Source organism: Mustela putorius, unplaced genomic scaffold (assembly GCF_011764305.1).
Source record: "Mustela putorius furo isolate JIRA1106 unplaced genomic scaffold, ASM1176430v1.1 tig00000695_pilon_pilon_pilon, whole genome shotgun sequence".
Taxonomy (NCBI): domain Eukaryota; kingdom Metazoa; phylum Chordata; class Mammalia; order Carnivora; family Mustelidae; genus Mustela; species Mustela putorius.
Genome location: NW_025421447.1, coordinates 9,902,283 through 9,919,493, shown reverse-complemented (window position 1 = coordinate 9,919,493; position 17,211 = coordinate 9,902,283). Strand labels below are relative to the sequence as shown.

Below are 17,211 nucleotides of genomic sequence, written 5' to 3'. Positions count from 1 at the left end.
TGTCTTTCTCAAATTTGGCACCAGAAACGTGAAGTGATGTCTTAGCAAGGAGACATCACACTTTTGCATGTAATCAGTATACACAAAGAGCCAAGTAAATGTGCTTTGGTCTTTAAAAGCTAACACATAAATTATGTTTCTTTAGGTAAACAAACATGGGACATCCTAAATCTCTGTTTATTTAAGCAATCTCTATAACCCCTGTTGGGCTCAAACTGACCAAGAGAAAGTCACATGCTTTCCCAACTGAGCCAGCCAGCTGCTCCTGTAAGTCCTGAATCTCCCAAAAGCAAAGTAATTTTTGTTCAAACTGAAAAGAATTTTTAGAAGGTTGAGAAGAAAATAATTTAAAAACACATGAGACATGGTATGCATGAGTGGGATTGGAGATCTCTACAGGTCTGCTCTCATTTATGAACTCCAACCAACAAGATCAGACTGACCTGTAATCAAACAGTATTTACCATCATCCAATAGGTATGGCCAACCAAGCCAATTCTACTGCCATCTCCGAGGGCCATGATGCAGACTGCACCAAACGGCTCTGATAAGTCATGCAGTAAAGCAATAAACTTTAAATGTTAACGAGTCCTAACTTTTATAAATTTATTTGGTTGTGGGACCATTTTTTTTTCTTGGTTCATGGGACTCCTACAAACACATCATAAAGGTAATATTCTGTGAACATGGTTTAGGAAACACTAATCTGTTGGAGGACACCAAAACCTTGGGGCACAGAGACAAAAACCAAGCAGTAAACAATAGCAAAACCCACCACAAGCTCCTAACCTATAACTGTAGATTGATATGCAAAACTGACATCGCTAATGAACTGCTTCATTAATAAAGATCTTGTTTACACCTTTTACAATTATCAATAATCATCCATCTTAGGTAATATATTCTCGTCTGCTCAACAGCACCGTGGTCATTGGAGCCCTGAGTAACTTAGGCATTTGTTTGAATTTTGAGTGTCTTGGCTCTCACACAGGCACAGGACTCCATCAGTCAAGACTGTCAGTGGATACTTAGGAAGCATGAATTCTTTTCGAGGCTTACTCTAATTACTTTTGCACCACAGATTATAAATAAATAGAACACGGTGCATTCTCCTGGTTAGAAATAAGGGCTTGCGGTCAGACAGAGATGAAATTGAATCCTGATTCTTCCAGAGTGATCTTGGAAAACTTATCTTCCAGATCAGACACCTCCTATGTAAACACAGGGATATTTCCTACTTCGTTAGAAAGTTTGAAAATTAAATCGGACTATCATTGTGGGGTGCCTGGGTGGCTCAGTCGGTGAAGCGTCTGCCTGGGTTCAGGTCATGATCCCAGGGTCCTGGGATAGAGCCCTGTATCAGGTTCCCTGATTGGCGGGGAGCCTGCTTCTCCCTCTGCCTCTGCCTGCTGCTCCCCCTGCTTGTGCTCTCTCTCTCCTGTGTGTGTCAAGTAAATAAATAAATAAAATCTTAAAAAAAAAAAAAAAAGATTCTGCCAAAGCTTAGCACTTGACCAGGTACATAATAAATACATAAGAAATGCTCACTATGATTTTATAAGCTTTAGATCATGAGGTTATCAGTTTTTTTCCTTTGTGAACAATAGCCTTACCTTCAGAGTATACACACACACACACACACACACACACACACACGCACACACATACACGCGCACACACACACACACACACACACATATATATAGTCCCTGAAATACCAATGTAGCCAGCAAGTTTCTGCATCCAGACTGATTATTTACCTACATGCCATTTACAAATCATTTGGCTTTCAAGTAAAAATCCTTAGGGAGACGTATTATTATATGCGGGTTTTGAAGGTCTCCTTTCATACCTATCACAGAGTATGTTCCTAGGGAGAGCTAGGAACACAGCGGGGGGGGGGGGGGGGAAGGTGGCCCTTCTGTACTCACAGATACTTTGCAAGAATTAGCGCTGACTGACATTTCAATGGCTGGGAGAGGCAGCGGGAAGAAAGCAGGCCTATTGTCTGCGTGTCTCCCCCTCCCTCAACACCTCAACAGGAACCGGTTTTGAGGGCTGCCTGGGCCAAAATGAATGCTTCTAGGGGTATATCCGCAGGAATTCACTGGGGCCGAGGTTTCTGACAGTCTAATAGAGATACGGGTCCAAGAAGAACTTTATTAGCAAAGTCAGGGAGGGGGTTCAGTGATACAATGGGTACTACGAAGTGCTTTATCCCGGTGCTCTTTCCCAGCCCCCCTTTTCCCTGGCTTGTCATTATGACAGGGTCTGGTAAAGCTTAGACGGAAGAAAGAGAAGGGGGAGGGGGAGGGCAGAGGCAGGAAGGAAGGCGCTTTGCCAGTTTCAGTTCTGGCTAATGAGTCTGCCCTTGATGAATGGGTTCCCTTCTCTGGCCCTCCGCGGAAGCATATCTCTGTGCTTTGTGACTTCACAGTCATTCCCATGAGGAGGCGGCCCCCGTTTTTCTAGCTCTCGCAGCTGAACTGGCCTTGTCACTTGCTTTGGCCCACAGAGGAGGGCAAAGTGATGGACTGGTCCCGAAGCGGCTTCGACCTTCTCCTGGAAATGCTGCTGGGTGGCCGGGCAGGACAAGCTCAGGGAAGCCTGACAGGCATGTGGCCCAGTGCCCCCTTCAGAGAATGACCCACCCTGCTGACCCATGAGGAAACCCCACAGAGAAAACCCGTGCCCAGCCGAGCCTGCCCCAGCTGCCTCCCCACATAGACGTGAGTCAAATAAATGGTGGTTGCTGGGCGCCTGGGTGGCTCAGTGGGTTAAAGCCTCTGCCTTCAGCTCAGGTCATGATCCCAGGGTTCTGGGATCGAGCCCCCCATTGGGCTCTCTGCTCAGCAGGGAGCCTGCTTTCTCCTCTCTCTCTCTCTGCCTGCTTCTCTGCCTACTTGTGATGTCTGTCTGTGAAATAAATAAATAAAATCTTTAAAAAAAACATAAATGGTGGTTGCTGATGTCCCAGTTTGGGATGGTATGTCAAGAGCCGTGGAGAAGTGACAGGGAGGCAGAAGCAGGTATCCGTTGGCAGGACTCCCCTCTTATTCTTGCTCTTCTGCCCTCGAATGCCAGGATGATGTGATTGCTGGAACTCCGCAGCCATTAAGCAACCATGAGGGAAAAGAACAAGACGCCTTATTTTGTCAGGTAAATAAGCTCCTCCTAGTTCAAGGCTGGTTTTCTGTTACTTGGAGCTCTGTTACTTGCATAATCCCAACCAGAAAGTGAGGGTGCTACTGAAAGTCTGAGTGGAGTTAGGGTGCTCAGTGATGGTGGGTATAGAAGGGTACAGTGGCCTGGGGGTAGAGAACCAAAGGGCAGCCGCTCATACATTCATTCACTTACTCATTCTTTCACTCATTTAAATAGGCACCAGTGTTACCTGCCAAGCTGCTAGGGGAAGAATCCTACCTGGAAGGCTCTCATGGTTGGGAAGGATGTGGGAGGAACCAACTCCTTCCGACCTCCCACAAACCCCACTTAGGACATCTCCAGAAGGCTCCCCATTACCACAGAGCCTCTCTCCCTAATTGTTAGGAAGTGACATCCAGCTCTACCATCATCTGCCTACATCCAGCTCTACCATCATCTGCCTACATCCAGCTCTACCATCATCTGCCTACATCCAGCTCTACCATCATCAGCCTACATCTAGCTCTACCATCATCTGCCTACATCCAGCTCTACCATCATTAGCCTACATCCAGCTCTACCATCATCAGCCTACATCCAGCTCTACCATCATCGGCCTACATCCAGCTCTACCATCATCAGCCTACATCCAGCTCTACCATCATCGGCCTACATCCAGCTCTACCATCATTAGCCTACATCCAGCTCTACCATCATCAGCCTACATCCAGCTCTACCATCATCAGCCTACATCCAGCTCTACCATCATCAGCCTACATCCAGCTCTACCATCATCTGCCTACATCCAGCTCTACCATCATCTGCCTACATCCAGCTCTACCATCATCAGCCTACATCCAGCTCTACCATCATCAGCCTACATCCAGCTCTACCATCATCTGCCTAGATCCAGCTCTACCATCATCTGCCTACATCCAGCTCTACCATCATCAGCCTACATCCAGCTCTACCATCATCTGCCTACATCCAGCTCTACCATCATCTGCCTACATCCAGCTCTACCATCATCTGCCTACATCCAGCTCTACCATCATCAGCCTACATCCAGCTCTACCATCATCAGCCTACATCCAGCTCTACCATCATCAGCCTACATCCAGCTCTACCATCATCAGCCTACATCCAGCTCTACCATCATCTGCCTACATCCAGCTCTACCATCATCTGCCTACATCCAGCTCTACCATCATCTGCCTACATCCAGCTCTACCATCATCAGCTTTCACCCACAGGTTGAAGTCCTCCTTTCTAGCGCTTCCCACGTTGCTCCTCTGAGGTATGAGTAAGGGCAAGCGGGAGGGACACAATGCTCAAGGGTGGGGCTACCAGAAAGGATTGGATACAAAGCGATAAAGCCAGTTTTCTGAAGTCTAGATTTTCTTCAAGACCTGCTTTCCATTCAAAATTCAAAAGCACGTGGGAGAGCTTCAACGGAATCCTGATTTTAATATATCATATTTCTATTGTTTACCAAGAAATAAATTTGATCCCCAAGGAACACACACCACATTTACCCAGAGGCTTCCTTATCTCTACGCCCAGGAAAATAAGACCATTTCACTCTCCATAATAGTAACAGTTGTTATTTATAAGATGTCAGGCACTGTGCTAGGCACCTTCCACATCATATGATTTCCACAACAGCCCTATGTGGTATTATTTTCTTTGCATCAAAAATGGGAGGAAAAGAAAAAGTTCAGAGATTTGAACGGATTCTTTCCCAAAATCTCAAAGCCAGTAGAAATGATATTTAACCACAGTTCCAGAGGTCTCCACAGCTCATCCTTCCACTACAACGTGCTGTTAATAAGTAACAGCCTCACATAGTCAGAGACAACTTTTTTCTTATCTTCTTTAAATATCCTTGTCAGGGGCAGGGGGATTCCAGGGAATAAGAAAACCAAGTTCCTTTTGGGAAGGAGAATCATAAAGGGGTGGGTATTTATTAGAGAACATGGAAGGGAGAGGCAGAATTTTTCTGCTTCTTCCTATTTTTTTTTTTAAGTCCCTGTATCCCAGAAAGCCTGGAGACACGTGAACATACCCATTGGGCTCCTAGGGGCACATGTGTGGTGAATAAAACCTCAGGTACCCAGAGGAAAATCCTAGTCACAGGGTGGAAGAGGAAATAGGCATTGCTCTCCCCAAGATGGAGAGGTTAGACCAGTGGTTCTCTGACCTTGCTTATCCAGGAGAGCCATCTGGATGACTTGCCAAAACTCAGATCCCCAGGCCCTACCCTTGGAGTTTCTGATCAGTAAGTCTCAAGTGGGGTCTGATAAGGTGCGTTTCCAACCTGTTCATAGGGAGCATTAATGCCATAGATCTAAGGGATGTACTTTGATAATCTCTTCCTCCTAAACTATCCCTAGAACCAACCAGACTGGCATAGTGCATGCCTGGGGCATCCCAGACCTAACAGATGCACCAAGAGAGGACTGATTCACATAAACCTACAAAATCTTCCCCATGATCAGTGGGTTATTGAAGGGCAGTGTATTGGGGTGACCCACTTTCCTAAAGAGGGCCAGGGAAGATGCTGGACTTCAGAGTTAGACCTTACGCTAACCCCAGGACTAACTGGACCTGAGCTCAGAAGCTTGCTCTGCCCCTTAGGAACTGCGTGACGTTGGGCAAAGTGCGTGGTGTCTCTGAGCTACCTTTTCCTCATGTGTACTTAACTTGTAGAGTTGTTATGAGTCTGAAAAAGACCAAGGTGGAGAACCTATGGGCACAAAGCACTGTTCAAGAATTGATATTGCTTCAGAGAAGTTGGTAAGCCCATCCAGCCTCCTTGGTGACAGTACTGGTCAGGGGGATTCGCGCTGCAAAGGCATTAGCCATCCTTCCGAGAGCCAGCCTCTATGGACTGCAACTTCGGGGAGTCAAGGCTGGTTTAAAGGAAGGTCTAGAAATCAAGGAGAGTGCTTGAACTTCTGGAAGATTAAAAGTCTCCTGTGTCTTAACCCACAGCTTGTGGCTACACCAACAGAAGGGGTTGAGGAGAGCTGAACTCTTCTACCAACACAAAGAATTCTGTGAGCCTATGACTCCTTACCACTTTCTTTCCAATGTTATATAAACCTTTCATCTTGGTGGCCCTGAACTCAGAGAAAGGAAAATGACCAAAGATATGTGTATTAAAAGCAACACATTAGGTTATGACCATTGGTCTATTCAGGTCAACTGTGGTGGTGTCATCCGGTGGCGGGGGGGTGGGGGGGTGGGGGGTTGCAAAAATCTGATCCTTTATGACGTTATCCGTACATGGTTGGAATGATACCCCCCGGAAACACTAACATTCTCAAACCAACAGAGGATGATTGTAACTAATATACTCCAAAGACCAGTAGTGGAAAGACAAGTTAGTTACTGTCTGACCTAATTAAGTAACTTAGATGTTGTACCGGCTTCTTCCAAAAGTTGAAGTTATTTTAGACACTACAGCTATAATGACACAACGAGACATGGGCCTAATGAGTAATTTTATCAAATTAATTCTTTCTGAAAGGATACATTTTTATGCTCAGGAAAATCACTCCAGCTTTTTTTTTTTAATGTTTTGATCTTTGTAACTAATTTTAAAGATCACACTGTGCCTGTTCCATTTGCTCTGTGAGTCTTGCAATAGCCCCAGTTAAAAGCAATAACATTCGAATTTGACATGGGCCCCCAATCTTTACAGTCTCTCAGTGCATCCTATCACCTTGGGTGATTAAAGTCCCTGGTTGAATTAACTTTCAGAATCTTCCATTTTAATATCTTAGCAAGGAAGACAGCTGAGCTCCTCTAAGTAAGAATCATCTGAATTAATCATCAACCTCCAACCCATCCTACCTTGCCTTGATCAATGGGCAAATAATGGTTTGTACACCGAGGAGGTGTTTTTCTGGGGTCTAATAAATGAATGGCTTCAATTTCCCAGTGGCTTATGTCGAGCTCCTTACAATTTGCTTTATGCCTGGGACAGAGCGCCATTCCTAGCTAACATATTGGCTGGGATATCCTTTGAGGGCATGATACTTAAATAATGTACTGTTTGCATCCATCTACTTGGGTGACATCATATCTTAAGATGCATGATCTAGTAATATATCTTAGTTCTTTATGACAGTGGTTCTCCCTGGAGGGCTTATTAGAACACACATTGTGAATCCCCACCCCAGAGTCAGGAAGTCTAGACTAGTCTAGACTAGAACCCAAGAATGGACATTCTTGGAGAACGGATATTCTCCAAGTTTCCAGGTAATGCAGATGCTGCTTGTCTGGGGGGCCCACTGCTTTAAAGATACTGACACCACTTTTCTTTTTAAAATAATTAAGTTATAATGATTTCCCATGTGGCATAAAATGGACAGAGAATTGTAAAGTCCTTACCTTGCTGGGTGCATTTCTTTCATGGAACGGTCTGTTGCAGGGCACTCTGTTAAAAATATCAGCTCCCAGATTCTCCCACTGACCTCAGAGATGGAAAGAAGTGGTGTGTCTACCTGGTCTGAGCATATCACGTCATATTTGCTTATAATGAGGGAGACCACATCTTGGAAGAAATGGTCATGCAAAAAATACTGACTCCTTTTTCAAATGTGATGTTACCAACAAAATGGTTCTCACAAAAGGTGAAAATCTCCAAGGATGAGGGTCAATTCATTTCACAGGGACTATGGGACACGGACCCCTCACTCTAATTTTCTTCATGGGGAAAGGGGACTTAGCTTTCTGGTTGACCCCAGCCCAGAGAGCACATGAGGGGTCTTAGCTTCCTGGTTGACCCCCAAAAGAACCATAGCTTCCTGGTTGACCCCAAAAGAACCATCAAGTAAGGACAGACAGAGGTATCATTAACAGAAGTCTTTTAGAATTAGGAACCACCAGCCAAACTGCCTTTTTTTCTGGTGTGCCAATCTAATATCCAAAGGAAATAAAATTCTAGGAAAACAGCAGCACTGTTCTTACTCTGAAAAAAAAATTTAATTTGCCTTTATAGATAAGCTGTCCATTGAAGGTTCCCGAGTCTCTCCTTCCAGACAGATGAGTATGCCTGTGTGTGTGTGTGTGTGTGAGAGAGAGAGAGAGAGAGAGAAGAAAGAAAGCCAACTGGTATACCTAAGATTTGAGGCTTGTTACTCTAATAAGATGGTCTATTCTGCTTCCAGGGATAAAGTTAGGTCTCTTACTAACACATGAACTATGGGGAATGCTAACAGTCACACTGAGACATGTGATTGATGTTCTGTTCTAGAAGGAGCCCGCTCTCTAGTGCAGTGTATCAGGGAAGAGCACTGACGTGAAACTAATCTACTGGGTCCCAACAGACCTACCATTTACTACTAGATGTAGAATCTTGGCCAGGTTACCTACTCTCCTGAGGCCTTAGTTTGCCTACCTATGCCGCTGAGTACTTCTCTCATAGGGCTGTTCTGTTGAGTAAAGGAGCTAATGTACAGAAACCACTCAGAGGATGCCTGCCTCATAGAAAATGCTATATAAATACCAGTCATTATTATTTATGTCCAAACACTGTGCCATCCTTCTCCTTTTGTTCTATGCAAATTCTTCCTGCTAATGCTATTTGGATTGGCTAGCATCCAAAATTTAGACTTCTGCCATAATTATCTACATATGGCAGCAGGATCATTCCAGAACCACCCTAATGACTTTGATTAGAACCAATCACCTGTGCCTATTTGCACAGCAGAATGATTGGCAGGGTTTTGGAAGAACTGGGTATTCCAATTATACTCTCGTTGGGTATGGACTGATTTGAGCAAACATGCCAGTCAGAATCATGCTCAAGCAGATCAGTTTCTGTACATTTTTGTACAATGCAGTAGGAAGACCAGAAGAAGAAGAAGAAGAAGAAGAAGAAGAAGAAGAAGAAGAAGAAGAAAAGCACGAAAGAGGAGAGGAACTCTTGGTTTATTCGATAAATGCTGTTCGAGCCTCTATGTTCTGTGCATTGTGCAAGATGGTGTGGACTGAGAGGTGGGTATGCCACTCCCACTCTTGAGAAGCTCACATCTAGTGGGAGAAGCAGACTAGGAACTCAGCAAATACAGCACCATATACCGAGGGTTGGAACAGACAGCTCAGGGACTGCTGGGAGAGCACACATCGGTGCTTAGAATGGCAGTGCCTGTCTTGGTCTGGGGAGATGCGGTCCTCCCAAAGCCCAGATAGCAAGAGCTGAAAGACAGGTGGGAACCTGCCAGGCCAACAAGGTGGGCAAAGGCCTCATGAACAACGCTGGGAACAGAAGTTCAGAAACACAGATGATACCGAAGAAGGCGGAAGATATAGGGAAGCAAGATCCTCAATCCTCAGGGTTCTTAAGGAAGGACCAAGAGAGGGTGGCTCAGTGGGTTAAAGCCGCTGCCTTTAGCTCAGGTCATGGTCTCAGGGTCCTGGGATCGAGTCCTGCATCGGGCTCTCTGCTCAGCAGGAAGCCTGCTTCTCTCTCTGTCTCTCTCTCTCTGCCTGCCTCCCCATCTACTTGTGATCTCTCTCTGTCAAATAAATAAATAAAATCTTAAAAAAAAAAAAAAAAAAGTAAGGACCAAGAGGTCGAAAATGGTGCCAAGTCAAAAATGGAGGGATTGTTGAAGAGGCTCATCCCAGGCATGTGGCGTGTCTACACACCACACGGCTATGGGGTTGTGTAACTGTACAAGGGCGACTTCTCCAGGAGAGGGAGCAAAGCCAAGAGAGCATTTGCTGACAATTGAGAATTAATTTTCTGTGTAAAGAGAATGTACCCGATCCACGATCTTGGCTAATAGTGCTGTTGGTTATCTGTAGAGAGGGAGATGTTTCGACGAGCTCTTCTGTGATGATAATATGTATTGTCTAGCCGTCTGGAAAAAAAAAAATATGCAGTGCCCAGCTGGTTGGAAAATGGATTTTGGAGAATAGGTAGCCGGTCCGTGGCTGGGAAGGCAGCTAAGCAGCTGAACACAGACACCCCCCCCCGACCCCGCCCTGTAGGAAACAGCTCCTGGACCAGGCGTTCTCAACCAGGGCTGCGTAATGGGAAGATGTACAAAATACTGATGGATGGGTATCAGTCCCAGAAACTATGAATTGGTCGGTCGGGGGTCAGCCTGGATGAGAGGATATTTAAAAGCTCCCCAGAGGTTGTACTCCATGTTGAGAACCCTAACTCCCTAATTTGGACTCTTTCAGTTTGTCTCCGAGCCAGCAGCCACCCAGGGGACTTGCCAGAAATGCTGAGTCACAGGCCCACTCGTCGGCAGGTATACGGGATCATAATCCGTATCTTAACCACATCCTCGGGGCCTGGGTTTGGGGTGTGATTCAATGACCTTGAGAGTCTGATATGCACCCATCAGAGCTATGCATCCTTTTTTTTTTTTTTTTTTTTTTTAAAGTTTTGATGAACCTGACAAGCAGCTGGAGTTAAAAACCACTGTACTAACATGCAGGCCAAGTCAGAAGAAGAGGGCCCATGATGGAGAGATCTGGGCAGTATTTCTCTGCTCTGTGTGGGAAGTGGGGGAGGGAGGCAGATGCTCCCCCCTTGTCCTACACTGAGAAGGAGAGCATTATGTGACCCTGGGATTTTGTGGGAGGCCTGCATAGCACCTTCTCATGGCCTTAGGAACAGATGGAGATTAAACATGAGCCCGAAGGTGAGGTCACTCTGGTGGCGTGAAGTGACACACAATTTCCATGTGAGTCTCCAGAAAGGATAGATAAGGGGCAAAGAGTTTAAATCTCCTTGTGTGAGTCCATGCATGTATGTGTGTGTGTGTGTGTGTGTGTGTGCACGCACACGCCCAGTGCAACAGGGCATTATGGTGTGTCCTTGAGCATCCTTCGGTGGTTATGAGCACATCTCTCCAGTTGAGAAGTCCCTGTGATTCATGCCTCACACTGACCCCCTTCTGCGTCTGGTGTGCAGCTTGTAATTGGTAGAGATTTCCAGGCCTTCCTGAGCAGGGAGAGGGCAGATGGAGGTGGCAGCCAGACATAAGGAAATAGCCTCGCTAGCTAACCACGGGCATCTTCTTTCCTCTTCCTCTGCTGAGAGGCAGCTGGAAGGACTGTGGAGTCTGACCCAGCGGGGTGTTGGGGATACAGAGGCATGAAGTCTCTGGATGGTCTCTATCCTCCTTCTGGGTTTCAGGGGGCCAGTTTGGGACCCTGCTCCAGATCCCCTGGTGCCTCTCCTTGCCCGGGCACCCTCGGGCAAAGACGCTTCCCCAGTCTAGCATGGGATGAAATGCACGGAATGAATACAGAACAACCAGGCAGATGAGTAAGTATGCTGCTCCGAGTGCAACTACCCTTTTCTCCAAAAGAACAAAGAAAAGAGTCTCAGAATCACCTATGCCAGGAGCTTTCGACTGAGTCTGGCTTTGATCTCCCCAGAAGCCGCTCGATATTTTTATTTTTCTTTTGACAGAACACCTCGCTTCTTCGTCTGAAGTGTATAATTTCCTACCTAGCTCTCGAGGGGCACCTCAGTCATCACGAAGAAAGCACGGGTGAGAGGCTCATGGGACTGGGGTCTGACCTTGGGGTCTCGGGCACCCTCCCTACCAACCCTGCCTTGGAGTTCCTGGGGAACTGTGCTCCTGAGTGGCCCCGGTGGGACCTGCCTGGGACTGGCTGACAGGAGGCCTCTGGGAACACCAACCCCGCCCTGCTTTCTCTCAGGGTCCGATTACCCAGGGAGGGAATGGACTGGGAACATATTTAGAAAACGTGTTCATTGTTGCTTTAAAAAAAAATCTCCTCTGTAATTAGGTACTACCGTGGGCAGTCAACCATGAAAAGCCACAACCAATGCTGTCAAGTTCCATAAAATGAAAGAGAAACCAATTAGTCCAAGCGGAGAAGAGGCTGGCTGGGCCCCAGCACCTGTCGCAGACACTCCACGCCTACACCCACCCAAACTGCAGTCTCCGCTCAGGCAAGCCCACTCTGCCTGGGCATCTCCAGATCTGCCTGGCATGGACAGGGGGTCCCGGGGAGTCTCCAACCTCTCTCCTGAGAATCCATCTCGTCAGTACCTGGGACAGCAGTCTTGGCGGTCTCCCTTACGGAACTTCTAAAACAAGCCTCCAGACCTGCCAGTTGTCTGAAAAGTGTTCCAATCAGATTCTTGGCACTTTATGCTTCCCAGGGGCTCCTGAGAAGTGCCTGTGCCCACAGGAAGAGATAAAGGGTACAGACACATGCATGGACCCTACTCTGTTCCCTAACCGCTCCTGAACTTTCTCCAAGCAAACCTTATTCTTGGGAGTGATTGTTCTCTACCTGAGTGATTCCAGGGAGAGTGAATTTTAGGTAGAGTGCTTTATGAAGCCTTAGTTGCATTAATATGTCCACCCAGAAGTGTGGGCTCTCGGGGCGCTCCCTCTCGGGGACCCCCAAACCGCATGGCGGGAGCTCTCTTGCAACCCTTCCTCTCTATGAGGAAGACATTTCAGGGCTCCAAGGTCAATGTTAGGAGGCTGTGAGGCTATGATTCCCTCCACAGGGTGCAGCTACCAGGACTCCAAATGCTTGTGTGACCTTGACCCAAGGGAAGAACCTGCACCGTCCCATTGACACCACGTGTTCCCTTACTGAGGCCTACCTCGGCCCCTGAGAGTTCCGCCCAGAAGTGACATACTCCATACTGTCTACTCACAGACCTGGTTCTCCTTCCATCCTGGTGCTTTGCACACCCATGTGACTTGCACAGCCCCGGCCCACATCAGGGGCCCTGTGCTCACAGAGTCTGCTCAGACAGGTTTCAAAATTGTTAAGGACCAGTGCCTTCCAAGTGCCCCTCTTTCCTCCCTTTTCTGAATGGCAGTGCTTGTTGTGGATTCCCTGTCCATATTCTACCTCATCAGTCCATATGGGGAGAAACATGACTTTTCAGGTTACAGATATCTAGGAAGAGCTGCCTGAGCTTGGACACTGGAAAATCTCTTGGAGGTTAAAGTGTGTGGAAGAAAGCAAGCTTGGTGTAAAGTCATCAAGGATGAGTAGGCATTAAAATGACTGAAAAGGTGGGAAAACAAACATTTAGGTTTTGTGGAGACAAAATAAACACTGTACATTTAGGGAAAGATTAAGTATACCAGGCAGCCTACTCATACAAGGTTTGAACTGAGGAAAACAGGTCATGGTCTCATGGGTTGTGAGATCAAACCCCACATCAGGCTCCACACTCAGCAGGGAGTCTGCTTGAAGATTCTCTCCTGATGCCCCTCCCCCAACTTGTGTGTGTGCTCTCTCTCTCTCTTGCACGTGTTCTCTCTCTGTATCTCTAAAATAAATGAATGAATTGTCATCAAGGAAAAGTGATGCGCAGGTTACCAGTTTGGGCAACTAAGAGAAAGTGACATCCATGAAATTTCATAAAAAATAGTTGGTTTTGGAGGAAAGACGCAGTTCTCCTTAGGATGTGCTGACTTTGAAGAAATGGCAGAAAATGCAAACAAGTCTCTCCCTTCCCCACTTCTAGGGTCATATGTCTACGAAAAGGCTTTCATCAGTAAAGTGCACCCAAAAGCCAAGAGAGGCAAGAGAGACAGGTCTTGGGATATTTAACTAGGGATAATGCCAAGAGTCATGCAAGTAAGTACATCCTCTAAGGGAAAGTTTTAAGAAAGAGAAGAATAAAGGGTTAGCCCAGAGCTTGGAAAGTGTGCAGGTTCGTGGGGTAAGGGAAGGGAATTATAAACAGAAGAGGAAGCAAAGAAGGCCCATTCAAAAGAAGCTGTAGTCTAGTGTCATGAAAGACGATTTTTAAGTGAGTGGGAAGTCCATAGCATCAGATTCTAGAGAAAAGGAAAAAAAGGAGGAATGGAACCTAAGAGAAGTCCTTAGACCTGAGAATTATTTTGTACTGGGGAACACTGCCAGCAGAGTTTAAGCTAGTTCTTTGCCTGAGAGTTGCATCATCATTGGCTAAAATCTCTCACCTTCCACATGGCCCAGTGTCGCCGTGGAAGTTGTTCTGATTCTGGGCTGCCTGGGTGGCTCAGTCTTTTGGGCATTCAATTCTTGGTTTCAACTCAGGTCATGATCTCAGGGTCCTGAGATCGAGCCCCATGTGTGGGTCTGTGTACAGTACAGATTCTACTCAAGATTCTCTCTCTTCCTCTCTCTCTGCCCTTCCCCTTCATTCATGTTGCATGCACATGCTCTCTCTCAAAGAAATCTTAAACAAACAAACAAAAAAAGTTCTGATTTCTGTTCTCCTGGATCTGCCACTCTAGTAAAATGAGGAAGGGGGTGATGACATAATTCCAGAGCTCTCAATGACAGAATATTTAGTCCTATATGCAGTTGGTAGAATTAATAATCAGCATGTAGGGTTTCCCATAGTCAGAAGCAAAAGGAGGGAATGACTACCACATTACAGAGGAGGCTGTGGACTGTGGCTGATCAAGAAAGACACGGCTCACATGTGTAGCTTTCTCCATGCACCTGTACATCCCATGACCCTGGTCTATCTCTCTGTTGTAGAACACAAGTAAAAACTTTACAATCACACAGTCCTGGCTTTAATTCCAGCCCTGTTATTTCTAGTTACATGCCCAGCATACCCAGAAAACAGAAGAGGCTGAGATATTAAATGACCTTTAATTAAAAATATATATATATAACAAATCTCAGAAAGTTGTCTTTCCACTCCTGCTATAAGCCCTATGGTGAACAAAAACAGTCTGGAATAAAAAGTGGAAGAGAGAAGAGGGGAGGTTGCAGCAATTTTGTAATTCTAGATGTAGATCTAAGACTCCTGTTGGAATAAAAGTTCACTCTAGGTATGAAAACCACTGAAAAGCTCCCTGATAAGTCAGAGTACTAACTACAGGCAAATCAATATGGTGGCCCTCTGTAGCATTGTTTCTGGACAAGAAGAAAGTCAAAAGGAAGAGAGAGAGGCTCTTTGGAGATTTGCTAGAATCCCAGGGATGGGGAATGGGATCCAGTCAGACAAAGGAGGATTAAACTCTCAATAATAATAATGCCAATTAGAGAAATTGTACTCTCTACATTACTAGAAAAGGCTACCATTGAAATAGGAATCCTCTACACTGCCTCATACCCCCCCCAAAAAAATGGAGAGAAGATATGAATAAATACATAAAAATCTTGAAAAACTGAACAAAGAATCCAAACACCTCTACAGCTAATAATTTTCTTCCAGCTCCACATAAAAGTGACCATGAAGAAGAGACTGAGCACAACATTCTGAAATGAATTAAGCAGCCTTAGTACCCATTTGTAGTTATTAAAAAAATACCTTTAAAGTGCAATTCAAACACTGAAAATAAACAGGAAAAAATGAAAGAGAATTTACTGAACTCTGGAAAGGGATGGAAGAAAAAGACAAATTGACTAAAGTACAAGATGCATAAGAGGGAACAGAGTGTAAATAAACCTCAGCAAAGGCACTGAGGAAAGGCAAAAATGCAGCCATGACAAAGAAATGAACCAATAGAAGCAATGGGAATTAGAAATAAGGGAAGGAAACACCTATAATTAGGTCCCCTTACGAAGAAAGACAAAACTGGGCAAGAAAACTAATATATAAAAACATAATTCAGCAAGACTTTCTTTAAATTAAAAGAAAATCTGATGATACATACTTTAAGAGCTGAAAGTTACCCAGGAAATGTTCTTAGAATGATCATCTCCAGTGCCAAGGTAAAACTAACAGGCTTCAAAGATAAAGGAAAAAAAATGCTCAAGGCTCTCAAGCAAAAAGATCAAATAACTTACAAAGTCAGAAGAATCAAACCATCATTTGAGTTCTCAAAAAATAATCTGCAATAGTTTACAAAGGCAACAACAGAACAGTGTCTTCAAAAACTCAAGGAAAGAAAGCGGGAACCTGGAATTCTACAACCAGTCAAACTTTTCTTCAAGCATCAAGGCTACCGAACAAGTTTCAAGTATAAGAACTTAGGGAATTCTGTTTTTATGAGCTCTGCTTAGGAAATCTACTGGAAAATAAACTTCATCCAACCAAGAGATGACTGGACAAACATCAGAGGAAAAATAATGGTCATGAGGAAGGAGGAAGAAAGAGAGAGACTGACCACTGTCAGTCTAAAAGGTTAAATCCCAGCAGGCTAAGAAAGGTACATGACTAAGGTACAAATGCTGTATGGTAGAAAGTAGAAATTGGGAGAAGAAAGTAAAATAAACATACTGACTGTTGTGTAGGCAAAACGCATAAGTTAAGGGATATCATTAAAAAATTAATAAAACTAATAAACTAAATGAAAAGGTTTACATTTAAACACATGGGAGTAAGAAGCATTGAACAGTAGGTACAAAGGTAACTACTAGCAACAACCAAAACTTGAAAACTAAAAGAACCTCACATAATAACCAACTCAAATACCAAAATTTTCAAAATAAATTAAATAGGAAAAAATACATACCTTGTAGGAAAAGTAACTAACAAACTACCCTTAGAAGCATTAGGTCCTGATGGTTTTATAGGGTAATTATTTCAAATCTTCAAAGACCACAGAGTCCTAATGCTGTACACATAGCTCCACAGCACTGAAAGGGAGAGAAAAGTCCCAATTCCTTGAATAAAGCCAGTGATATTTACTTTAGTAACATTGATACTAAAAAGACACATAAAGACAGTACAAGAAAGAAAAGTACAAACCAGTATCATTCATGACTAATTATATAAAAATACAAAATGAAAAATTAACAAACAGAACCAATATCATATTAAGAAAATAATACATGACCAAAGTGGGATTTATTATAGGAATGCAAGATTGAGTCAATGTCGGAATATCCATTAATATTATATACCATATTAATAGATCAGGGAAGTAACTTTAGATTATATTTCCATAAATGATGAAAATGCCTTGGGCAAAATTTGATACCCATTCTTGATTAAAAACAAAACAAAATAAAACAAGGAAAGGATATCAAGGGACACTTTAATTTTTTTAAAGATTTTATTTCAGAGGGAGAAAGAAAGGGCAAGCATTAGTCGGTAGCAGGGAGGGATAGAGCGGGAAGCAGACTCCCCATTGAGCAGGG

The 17,211-nt window shown here is 44.6% G+C and overlaps 1 protein-coding gene and 1 long non-coding RNA gene across 3 annotated transcripts in view; one reads left to right on the top strand and one right to left on the bottom strand.

Moving 5' to 3' along the window:
• SHISA6 (shisa family member 6) overlaps positions 1-17,211 on the bottom strand; it is a 278,576-nt gene that overhangs the window by 119,805 nt on the left and 141,560 nt on the right. The window lies entirely within an intron of this gene.
• On the top strand, positions 2,231-13,377 carry LOC106006608. Its single transcript, XR_006607672.1, has 6 exons — positions 2,231-2,729; positions 3,085-3,159; positions 3,382-4,441; positions 10,348-10,418; positions 11,591-11,672; positions 11,935-13,377. It is a non-coding gene; the product is annotated as an uncharacterized LOC106006608 (long non-coding RNA).